The sequence below is a fragment of the Ochotona curzoniae genome, unplaced genomic scaffold (genome assembly GCF_017591425.1).
Source record: "Ochotona curzoniae isolate NIBS_2020 unplaced genomic scaffold, NIBS_Ocur_1.0 scaffold_4701, whole genome shotgun sequence".
In the NCBI taxonomy this organism is placed as follows: Eukaryota; Metazoa; Chordata; class Mammalia; order Lagomorpha; family Ochotonidae; genus Ochotona; species Ochotona curzoniae.
The window spans coordinates 17,094,351-17,105,785 of record NW_024467122.1 but is presented as its reverse complement, the minus strand read 5'-3'; positions in this window follow the sequence as shown (position 1 = coordinate 17,105,785).

Here is an 11,435-nt window from a genome sequence, read left to right as displayed (position 1 = left end):
GTGAGAAGGATGTCTTTAGCATTAATGATCACTCTTACTAGTAAATTGTATTAAAAGGGATCTTTTCGCTGCTGCCTAATAGAACTTTGCACAATGGGGGAATCTTTCTGTTCCTCTGATGCTCAACACAGTAGCCACAAGTCACCTGTACTCTTGGTTCTTGCCATACAGCGAGTATGCTTGAGGAATGGAAACCTGAGTGTGACATTTTTCCAGTTAACTGAATTAAAATAGCCACCTTGGCTAGTAGCTACCAAATTAGTATAGGTCTAGACTACCAGGATTATATGGCACCTCTGAACACTGCCAACGTTATTTTTTCCATATAAACAGACAAGGAGAACTACAGGGCATGCTGCAGCCCCACTGAGCTGTGTATGGTGTACAAACTGCCGGACTGTGCACGGTGAGCCCCATCAGCAACATGGAGGACTAGAAGCTGGAGGCCCGGAACAATGGTCCAGGGAAAGCTGCTGTCGGTCTAAGTTGGAGCAGAGGAGGCTACGATGGAAAGGAGTGAGCGTGTCTGCTAGCATTTGAGTGATCAACGGTGTTGACTGATGGGGGGGCCATTATGGGAAAAAGGAAGGAGGCAAAAAGGCAAACAGAAGCAAAATAAAAGGCAACATGGGCAGTGTTTGTGCAGGAGAACTCAGTCTAACGAGCCCCAGGAAAGAGACTTGCAGAGAACTGTAGATGCCAAGCTATGAGCTCCTGCCCCCTTCTTCTGGATCAAGGGCCAGGAACATCTGGCCCCATAGGCCCTATGAGGCCTGCAAAGGCATGTGGTCTGGGCCTGCAAAGCCAACCACAGACGAGACCCAAATTTCAATCAATCCAGGAGCTTTTTCATAGCTACATGCATTTGTATTAATTGAATCATAATCATAACATATATCTTGAGGGACAAAGAACTTCCTTGTGGGCTAGACAGGATCTGTGAAGAGTGTGTGCTCCTTGTTAGCTGCTGGCACTTGCTGACCTATGTTGCGGTAACTCACGGGCAGGCAGTGCCAGGCAGGCAGTGCCAGGCAGGTAGTGCCAGGCAGGCTGACAGCACACATGTTGCCACAGTGTTAAGGCACTATAGCAGAGCTACGGTAATCTGGTGAGGATGAGTGCATTCGCTGTGACGTTGATGACCGTGCCTCCAATGACTGACACCATTTTCAGCTCTCAGTAACTCCAGTCCAACCCCATCGACATGCCTGTGGTCAGCCTTGCAAACGCAGAATCTCAGATGAAGATTAAGGAAATTACACCAAAAAACACACGAATCAATGATACCAACAATGCACCTGTTTTTGTTTTTGTTTTTGTTTTAATCCAGGAAGCAGGATTAGACTAGTGACCAACGCAAAATAATCACATCTCTGGCTACACACATCCTGGAAGGTTATCTGATCTTGAATGGCATCAAGTTCAGAACCTGAACTGACAACCCACAAATGGTGACTACAAAGAAAAGTTGAGGCAGAGTGTCGATCTTTCCAAGAGACATGGAAAAAGGATTTTTGGTCGTTGTTAAAGTGCAAAGCAAACCTGCATGCCTACTCGGAAGCGATGTGGCAACAATAATAAGGAAAGCCAATTTGGTGTGTCACTTCTGCTCATCCCTTGCTAAGCTTAATAAACTGGGAGGATGAAGGGGGCACTTCAGCTGAGTTTGGAATCACCACAAGCTACTTTCACGAGACCTCCTGTGCAAGAGATTAAGTTATTCAAACAAGTTAGAGTGAACTAGCTCATTACCAAGAAGCTGAGGCCTCCTGTGCTGGACACAGCTTGTGAAACACTGCATGTGGGCCAGCGCCAGCGCTCAACAGGCTGATCTTCCACCTTCAGGTGTCAGCATCCCATATGGGCACTGGTTCATGTCCTGACTGCTCCACTTCCCATCCACCTCCCTAACTGTGTTCTGGGAAAGCAGCAGAAGATGGCCTAATGCTTTGGAACCCTGCACCTGCTTAGGAGGCCCAAAAGGGCTTCTGGCTTTGGATTGACTCAGCTGTAGCCAGTGAGCCATTTGGGGAGTGAACCAGCAAATGGAAGATATCGCGCTCGCTCTCTCTCTCTTTCTCTTTCTCTCTCTCTCACTCTCTCCTCTCTGTAAATTTTCCTTTCAAATAAAAATCAGCAGATCTTAAAGAAAAAAAGAAGAAAGACCGCATGGTGGCAAAGTACAATTGCTGCAGGATGCAGCTGTGTCTCAGGATCATCTCAGATCTGACACTGGCTTAGTACAAGAGACCGAAAATTTTGCGAGAGAGTTGCAGTTTTCCTTCCTGACTTGTGACAAAACAATGGAAATAAGAACTACTGTTCAATGGAGCATTTCCCTTCCTGGGATGACTGCAGCCTTTCACACATGAGAGAAACTGCCGTCCCTGGAAGCCGTGATGGGACGGACTACCAGAGGTGAGGACTTGTTTGACAGGCTCCTTTATCACTGGACAGAACTTGAGTGAACATCTGAAAAGTGAATTGGCCTTATTACAGGATTAGGTGGTTTGCAAAAAGAGTTCATTGCATTTGCTAAAAAATGAAATAATACATCTTTTTTTCCTGATCCAAATGATTTAATTATGTGCCACTCCATGGCACCATGCACCAAGAAAATCTCTTGGGTACACTTGTTGGGGCTCAACAAGGGGATGTCAGTTAAGGGTTTATTGAATGCAGTTGACTCTGAGTGTGGTGACTTTGTCACCGTGAAGTGTGGTGGCTGAGTGATGGGAACATGACGAACTGTGGAAGTCAAGCAGTTGATGAAGATGAAAGGAAGATGTGTGAAGGAACTCAGTGATGGCCAGTGGCTGTGGGATCCCGCATGCGTGGTGCACGTCACCAGGAACCTCACAGGGCCAGCTTCCTGCTTTCAAATGCAAAAATAATTCAAGCTAAATGAAGGCTGTGGAGCACGGAACTTGAAAGGAGCAACATGGTGCACTTCCCCACACTGGAAGGACAGAAACCTCCCACAACACTTTAATGTACCATGAATGAGCCAAGCTCGTTGAGATATTTAATGGGAGATTTTAGCACAGGAAAAGGAGGCAGACAGAATTGAACATCTTTGCTGCGCCCTTCTGTGAGGGACCAGCTAATGTGTCTGATCATCTACAACGTGAACTCTTTCAGCTGCAAACTGATGATGAGCTGAAAGCAGGTGAATAGAATGTAAGCCATGACAAGTCTCCCGTTAGGAGACATACATTGCAACAGGCAGCTGTGTTCACCAGAACTCAGCTGCTGCAGATTCTGCGCTCCAGACTGACCCACTGAAAAGCAGTTGTGAGCAGAAACATCACTGGTGCTGCCTGACAGGGCGCACTTCACCAAAGAGGAGAATCTCCAACCATCACATTAGGGGTGAGTTAATTCAGATATTTTACAAGATCTAGGAGACTAATATTGAAATTGATCATTTTATATGGCCTGTAAATGATGTTATGAATATCCACATGGCCCTTTTCCCAACCCTGTTCTAAACACAGCAGAAAATGGCCCAAATATTTGGACCCTTGCCACTTGTGTGAGAGAGCTGCATGGAGTTCCAGGCTCCCGCATTCAGCCTGGCTCGGTCCTACTGTGGTCTTCATTTCAGGAGTGAATCTTGAAAACAATCTCTCTGTCTCTCTCACTTTCTCTAAATCTGACTTTCAAATAAAAATAAGTAAATCTTCAAAACTATTTTATTAGTCGGAAGGAAGAGTAACAGCGAAGAGCGAAAAGGATGCACACACATGCACACAGAGAAGGACCTTCCAACTTGCTAGTTCATTCTCCAGATGGTTACAATGGTTCTTGCTGGGTCAGGTCAGTGTCAGGAGCCTGGAACTTCACCCGTGTCTCTTATGTGAGTGTGAGAGGCTCAAACACTTTGGTCATTTTTAATGAGAGAGAAATCTTCCATCTGCTGGTTCACTCTCCAGATTCCAGATGGCTACAATGGCTGGGGCTGATCCAAAGCCAGGAGAGCCTGCAGCTCCATTCCAGTCTCCCACTTGGGCTATATCCTTCTGTCTTCCCAGGTACAATAGCAGAGAGCTGGATCAGTAGCAAAGCAGCCAGGACTCCTGTCAACCAGTGCTGTAATATGGAATGTTGACCTTGCAGGTGGTCACCTTGCCCAGAGGCATTGCCCATATTTCTCCCGAGGAGGTACAGAGGGTTGGTAAATGAAATTTTGTCTACTCCAAGCCCTGTGACTGTTGTCATGTGAAAAGTAAGTCCCTTTTGTGCATCAAAAAGTAGGGGTTTAGTTGTTTCAATAAGGATATGTAGAATGCCTGGTCTATGTCAGAGAGAACACTGACAGTAATAGACCCGTAGGTCGTGGTATTATAATATCCTCATCACATATTTGCCGGGCACACTAATAAACTTTACACCTGTTGTATGTGCTACAGGAGCTGCTAGTCATGCACAATTATCTAAATTTCAATTAATTAAATAAATAAAATTAAAAATTCAGTACCTTGGCTGCACTAAATAAATTTTAAGTTCCCAGTAGCCTGGCAATGGATTTACGGTGGAACTGTATTACACGGCATAGAGGCAAAAATATTTCTACGAGTAGCTAAGGTTTTCACCTTGCATGCGCCAGGATTCCATATGGGTGCCAGTTTGTATCCCAGCTGCTACACTTCCCATCCAACTCCCTGCTTGGGAAAGCAGTTGAGGATGGCCCAAAGCCTTGGGACCCTGCACCCCCGTGGGAGATGCCAAAGAAGCTCCTGGCTCCTGGCTTCGAATTGGCACAGCTCCAGACATTGCAACCACTTGGGGAATGAACCAGCAGATGGAAGATCTTCCTTTTTTGATCTCCTTCTCTTTGCATATCTGCCTTTCTAATAAAAGTAAATTAATCTTTAAAAAAAATATATTTCTATCACCATAGAATGTTCTCTGGGGAAATGGACTGTGTGACCACATGAGCCACTGTCTGGAATGTACATATCCCATAGTAGAGGGCTTTGTCAGAATCCCGTTTCTGCTTCCAGTCTAATCTCGTGCTAAGCACCTGGAAGACAGCAGATAATGGCTCCAATACTTGGGTTCCTGTCACCTTTATGGGAGACCCAGATGGCTTTCCTTGTTCCTGACTTCCATCTGACTCCGCCCTGACTCTTGCGGGTATTTGCAGAGTGAACCAGTGGATCTCTCTCTCTCTCTCTCTCTGCCACTCTCTCAAATACACAAGTAGGTATGCATTAAAAAATTAAAATCTGGTGCCCATATGGGATGTCAGTACCACAGGCAGAAGCTTACCCTATGATGCTATGGTGCCAATCAAATAATTTTTAAGAAATTGAAAACCTTTCCTGGAACACACACTACCTTGCCAACTCAAGTGAACTGGCTGCCCGGGTCAGATTTCCTGGTCCTCAATGTGCATTCACTCACATATTATCCAAGGGGGAGTAATGCTGGCCACTCCACTCAGCACCCTGTCCTGTATTTGACTCTGAAGGATTCCCAAATCACATCCGTCCTTCGCGCTCCGTGAGGAGGGGAGAGCAGGACACTTCCCCACAAGTTGGCACTGCAAAAGCAGAAGCCCTCCTCGTGTAAGAATTCACCCTTCATCAACTTGAGGATGCCCACAAAGAGGCCACGATCAGGGCAGATGTCACCCCACATGTGGAGCCCCTGGTGCTTTGAAAGGCTGTGGACCCTCACCTTAAGGGGCAAGAAACTTAAGCAGAAAAAGCTGAGGCCAGCCATTCCCGAGGTGCCAGGAGTTGCCTTTGAATCTCTGAGCAGAGCAGTTTCACGTAGGAGTTATGAGTGGTTGTGGGTAGCTTATGGATCTAGGCTTGTGATCAGAGGAATGGCTAGGAAACTGAGAAGGGTGTGACGTGCAGCAGCAGATTGCCCAAGGTGTCAGGGCCCCCACCTCACACACTGCCTAAACCAAGGGCTTGGGGAGAAGTCGCGACACCTCCCTAGAGGGATGTATGTCTCTCACGTGCTTTCCCTCTGTGGGCAAGCTGACAGTTGGTCACCCATGCTCTTCTCTGTTCACTTTCTGAAGACATTGGGCTGAGGCTGCATGCAAAGAAGAGAGATTTGATAGCTGTCCAACAGGGCAGGGTCTATAAATGATCAGTGGTTGACATTCACCTTGCCCTTTGTCCTAGATGCACCTGTTTCATAATCATTATGATAGGAATTAATGTACAAAGAAGACTCAGGCAACTGACTTGCACGTGCAAAAGACAATTCGTTTTGTTATTCTTATAAAGGTACAATCTTAAGAGAGTAAACTGCACAGATCTAAAGCATATGCCTTGAGGAGTTTCCCTTGATGCATGTGCTTATAGTAGCTCCCGCCCCCAACAGGGAAGAGAACGTGCTATCTGTCACAAAGCTCCCTCACAGCCCAATCTCTGGGCAATCATGGGCTATGTATTTCTTTATCTGGCATTTTTTTTGGGGGGGTTGGGTATTTTTCCTGGCTCAATATGATATTTTGGGATCCCTTCATTAAGATTCATCCATTGAATCTCAAAAAATTCAAAAGGAAGTGGAATGAAAAGATACCGTTTGAAAGTCCATGTGGCACAATATTTCAAGCTGACACTCCTGACACTGGCATCCCCTGTCAGAGAGCTCCTGTGAGTCCCAGTTGCTCTGCTTCTGATCTAACTTCCTTGCAAATGTGCCTGGGAAGATGACAAATGATGGTCCAAGTATTGGGCACCTGCTGCACACAAGGGAGACGCTGTTGGAGTTTCAGGCTCCTGGCTTTGGTCTGGTCCAGTCCTGGCCATAACACTTGGGGAGTGAAACAATGGATGGAAGACATTGCTCGCTTGCTCTCTCTCTCTCTAACCTTCTCTTCCTCCTCCTTCCCTTTTCCCTCTCCTTGTGTGGTGTGTGTTATTCTGCCTTTCAAAAAACCAAACAAATCAATAAAAGATTCCCTTTCAATATTAGGAACCATTCAGTTTTGGGGGAAAAAATATCTTTAATAGCATTCCCCCTGAATCGATGGATTTTAATCATTTAGCATATACTTCAGTAGATTCAAAGCTAGCCACAAAATCACAACAGAGCACAGAGGCAACCTGAAAAGCAGTGAATCACATGGCCAGCACACACGTGCATTCACACACACACATACACACACACAGCAGATTCAGTTACACAAAAAAGTATAGAAATTTAAAAACCCATCAAAATAAAACATGAAATTGAATTATTCCCTTCCAAAATAACCACAAAAGATTAATAAGTACTTTGAATTATAATCAACGCTACCACTAAGACTACAATTAATGGATGCATAGAACATAGGATCAGTTTACAGTTGTAACTGAAAAATCTATGAAAAAAGTGGCTACAAGTGGCTACAGTGGCCAGAGCTGAACTGATCCAAAGCCAGAAGCCAGGAGCCTCTTTCAGGTCTCCCAAGCAGGTGCAGGATACTAAGGTTTTCGGCCATCCTCTACTGCTTTCCCAGGCCACAAGCAAGGAATGGGTGGGAGGTGGAGCAGCCGGGACACGAGCAGGCACCCACAGGGGATGCAGCATGTGCCGGATGAGGACTTTAGCCACTAGACTACTGCACCAAGCTGAAAAAAGTCAACACTCTTTAATAAAGAAAAGTTTGAAACTAAAGATATCCACTTTTACCTATCAAATAAAGTATGTAATTTTGGTAAGGCTCTTTTTCCAATATTGCACAGTGTCGATTCAATATAAAAAGAGGAATCTTGAAAATTAATCAAGGAGCTGGCACCCTGGTGAGATAGGTTAACCTCTGCCTGCAGGACCAGCATCCCATATAGACACTGGTTTAAGCTCCAGCTGCTCCACTTTTTCTTTTTAAAGATTTTATTTATCTTCACTAGAAAGCCAGATTATAGAGAGGAGAGATAGGGAAGAAGATCCTCCATCCACCAATTCACTCCCCAAGCGACGACAACAGCCGGAGCCAAGCCAATCCAAACCCAGGAGCCAGGAGCCTTCTCCAGGTGCCCCACACAGGTGCAGGGTCCCAAGGCCTTGGGTCATCCTCAACTGCCCTCCACAGGCAGAGAGCAGGATGGGATATGGAGCAGCCAGGACATGAATCAGCACCCACATGGGATCCCAAGCCCACTGCTCCACTTTTGGTCCAGCTCCCTGTTAATGGAGAAGCAGTGGAGGTGGCACATGTCCTTAGACCCCTGTATGAACACAGGAGACCAGAAATTATCTCCTCACCACTGGCCGAGCCCCAGTCACATGACAGTCATTTGGGGAGTGAACCAGCGGTGGGAACAAATAGTGGGAAAAGATTTTTACACAAAAATCTCCAAGCAATAGTTTTCAAAGTCCACAAATACCAAATAAATCTTTTTTGCACTCAAAGGACTGGTACAGTGGCTCAACAAAATAATCCTTGGCCTGCTAGTGACAACATGCATTACGGGAACCATTTCTAGTCTCAGCTGCTCCACTTACCATCCAGTGCCATGCTTATGGATTTGGAAAGCAGCAAAGGATAGCTCAAGTGTCAGGCCCTTGAACCCACATGGGAGAATCAGAGGAGGCTCCTGGCTTCTGGCTTTGGACCAGCTCATCTCTGGCCACCGTAGTCATTTAGAGAGTGAACCAACAGATGCGAAATCTTTCTCTCTTTCTCTTCTGCTCTCCGTTAAATCTGATCTGCCTCCCTAGTAAAAATAATAACATAAAAATAAATTATGCACTCAGAAATATTATAAAGCAAATTATGCTTGTAAGTTCTTCTGAATGGAAAAAATATATATTATGTTACTCCTGAAATGAACTTGGATACAATCTCTTGAGTATATAAGAAAAGACAGAAAGGAAACCAGAATATATTAAAATGTTGACTGCAATATACTTTAAAGTGTAGAAATGAAAATGTCCCCCTATTTTTACATTTTTAAAATTTTATTTTAAAATTTATTTATTTTTATTGGAAAGTCAGATATACAGAGAGGAGGAGAGACAGAGAGGAAGATCTTCCATCTGCTGATTCACTCCCTAAGTGAGCGCAATGGCCGGTGCTGCACCAATCTGGAGCCAGGAGCCAGAAACTTTCTCCAGGTCTCCTACACGGGTGCAGGGTCCCAAGTATCTGGGCCGTCCTTGACTGCTTTCTCAGGCCACAAGCAGGAATGCCAATAACATATAATTGAGTCTTTATTCAAAATAATGTATCATTGTAGAATTCATTGTGTTTTTTTTTCAGTGATATAATCATATATTTCAAATTTAAATAACTCAAAGTCAGGTTGCCCATCATTTTAAATTTTTACTAAATGTGATTTCTTGTTCAACCTATGCCCATGTTATCATATACCTAATGTCTCAGTAGTAACTTACAGCAACTTGTAGCAACTTATTTAAATGAAAAGTGTTTATCCTAATACCTGTTTACCGATGTTAAAAAACAGTGATAGACTGAAAAATCCAGCAATGTATTCAGTTACATGAATTTAGTCAATGGAGAGGATTGAAAATAATTGCTTTAAGAGTCTCTGTTTAGTGCACAGCATGGTAGCCTAGCGACACCTTGCACACGCCAGGATTCCATACAGGTGCAGGTTCTAATCCCAGCAGCCCGGTTTCTCATCCAGCTCCCTGCTTGTGACCTGGGAAAGCAGTCAAGGATGGACCAAAACCTTGGGACCCTGCACCTGCGTGGGAGACGCGGAAGAGGCTCCTGGCTTCAGATTGGCACAGCTCCGGTTGAGGCCGCTTAGGGAGTGAATTAATGGACAGAAGATCTTCCTCTCTGTCTCTCCTCCATTCTATATATTTGACTTTACAACACAACTAAATCTTTTTTTTTTTTTTAAAGATTTATTTTTATTATTTTTTCATTGGAAAGGCAGATATACAGAGAGAGGAGAGACAGAGAGGAAGATCTTCCGTCCGATGATTCACTCCCCAAGTGAGCGCAACGGGCCGATACTATGCCGATCCGAAGCCAGGAGCCTCTTCCGGGTCTCCCACGCGGGTGCAGGTTCCCAAAGCTTTGGGCTGTCCTCGACTGCTTTCCCAGGCCACAGGCAGGGAGCTGGAAGGGAAGCGGGACTGCCGGGATTAGAACCGGCGCCCATATGGGATCCCGGGCGTGCAAGGCAAGGGCCTTTAACCACTTGCGCCACCGCGCCGGGCCCACAACTAAATCTTAAAAAGAAAAAAAAAGAGTCTCAATTTAGGAGCCTAGCACAATAGCCTAATGGCTAAATCCTAACCTTGCCCAGCCAAGATCTCATACGGGTGCTGGTTTGTGTTGCAGCTGCTCCACTTCCCACCCAGCTCCCTGTTTGTGACCTTGGAAAGCAGTGGAGGATGGCCAGGAGCCATGAGACCTGTACCCATGTGGGAGACTCAGAAGAAGCTCCTAGCTATCCTGTATCAACTCTCCTGGTTCAAGTCCTGGCTGCTCTGCTTCAACTCCAGCTTCCTGCTAAGTTGCCTGTGGAAGCAGCAGAAGACAGCTTGGGTGCTTGGGTCCTTGCCACCCATGATCCACATCAGGGACCCAGATGGAGTTCTGGGCTCCTGGATCAGTCTGACCCAGCCCTGGCTGCTAAGGAGGGAAATGAGCTGGGAATGAAAGATTCTCTCCCTCACTCCCTGACTTTCAAATAAATCTTTTCACACACACAAATAAATGTTGCAGCTCAAAGATTAAGACATGTGGAAGGAAACATGAGAGTAAATTTGTGACCTTGAAGGTAGATAAAGCCTTTTTTAAAAAGATTTATTTATTTTTATTGCAAGCTCAGATATATAGAGAGAGGAGGAGAGACAGAGAGAAAATCTTCTATGGTACACTCCCCAAACGGCCGCAGCGGCCGGTGAGCTGAAGCCAGGAGCCTCTTCCTGGTCTCCCATAGGCGTGCAGGGTCCCAAGGCTTTGGGCCGTCCCCTACTACTTTCCCAGGCCACAAGCAGGGAGCTGGATGGGAAGACAGGATGCCAAGATTAGAACCAGCGCTCATATGGGATCCCGGGAGTGTTCAAGGCAAGGACTGTAGGTGCTAGGCCATCATATCAGGCCCTGGATAATGCCTTGTAAGATATGATATTAAACATATGACTAATGAAAAGTATACAAATGTGGCTTTGTCAATATTGACAACCTTTGTGCTTCAGAGGACACATCACAACACCAGGAAAGTGAGAAGATTACCCACTGGATAAGGAGGAAATATCTGCCAACAGTCTATCTTCCAAAAGAGCTGTTACTAGCACATATATGAAACACTCACAGGTTACTTACTAAAGCAACATACAAGCCAATTAAATATGGGGGAAGATCTGAAGACAAATATCTTTTTTTTCTTTTCTTTTATTTTTAAAGATTTATTTTATTTTTATTGGAAAGGCAGATATACAGAGAGGAGAGACAGAGAGGAAGAACTTCTGTCCGATGATTTACTCCCCAAATGAGCACA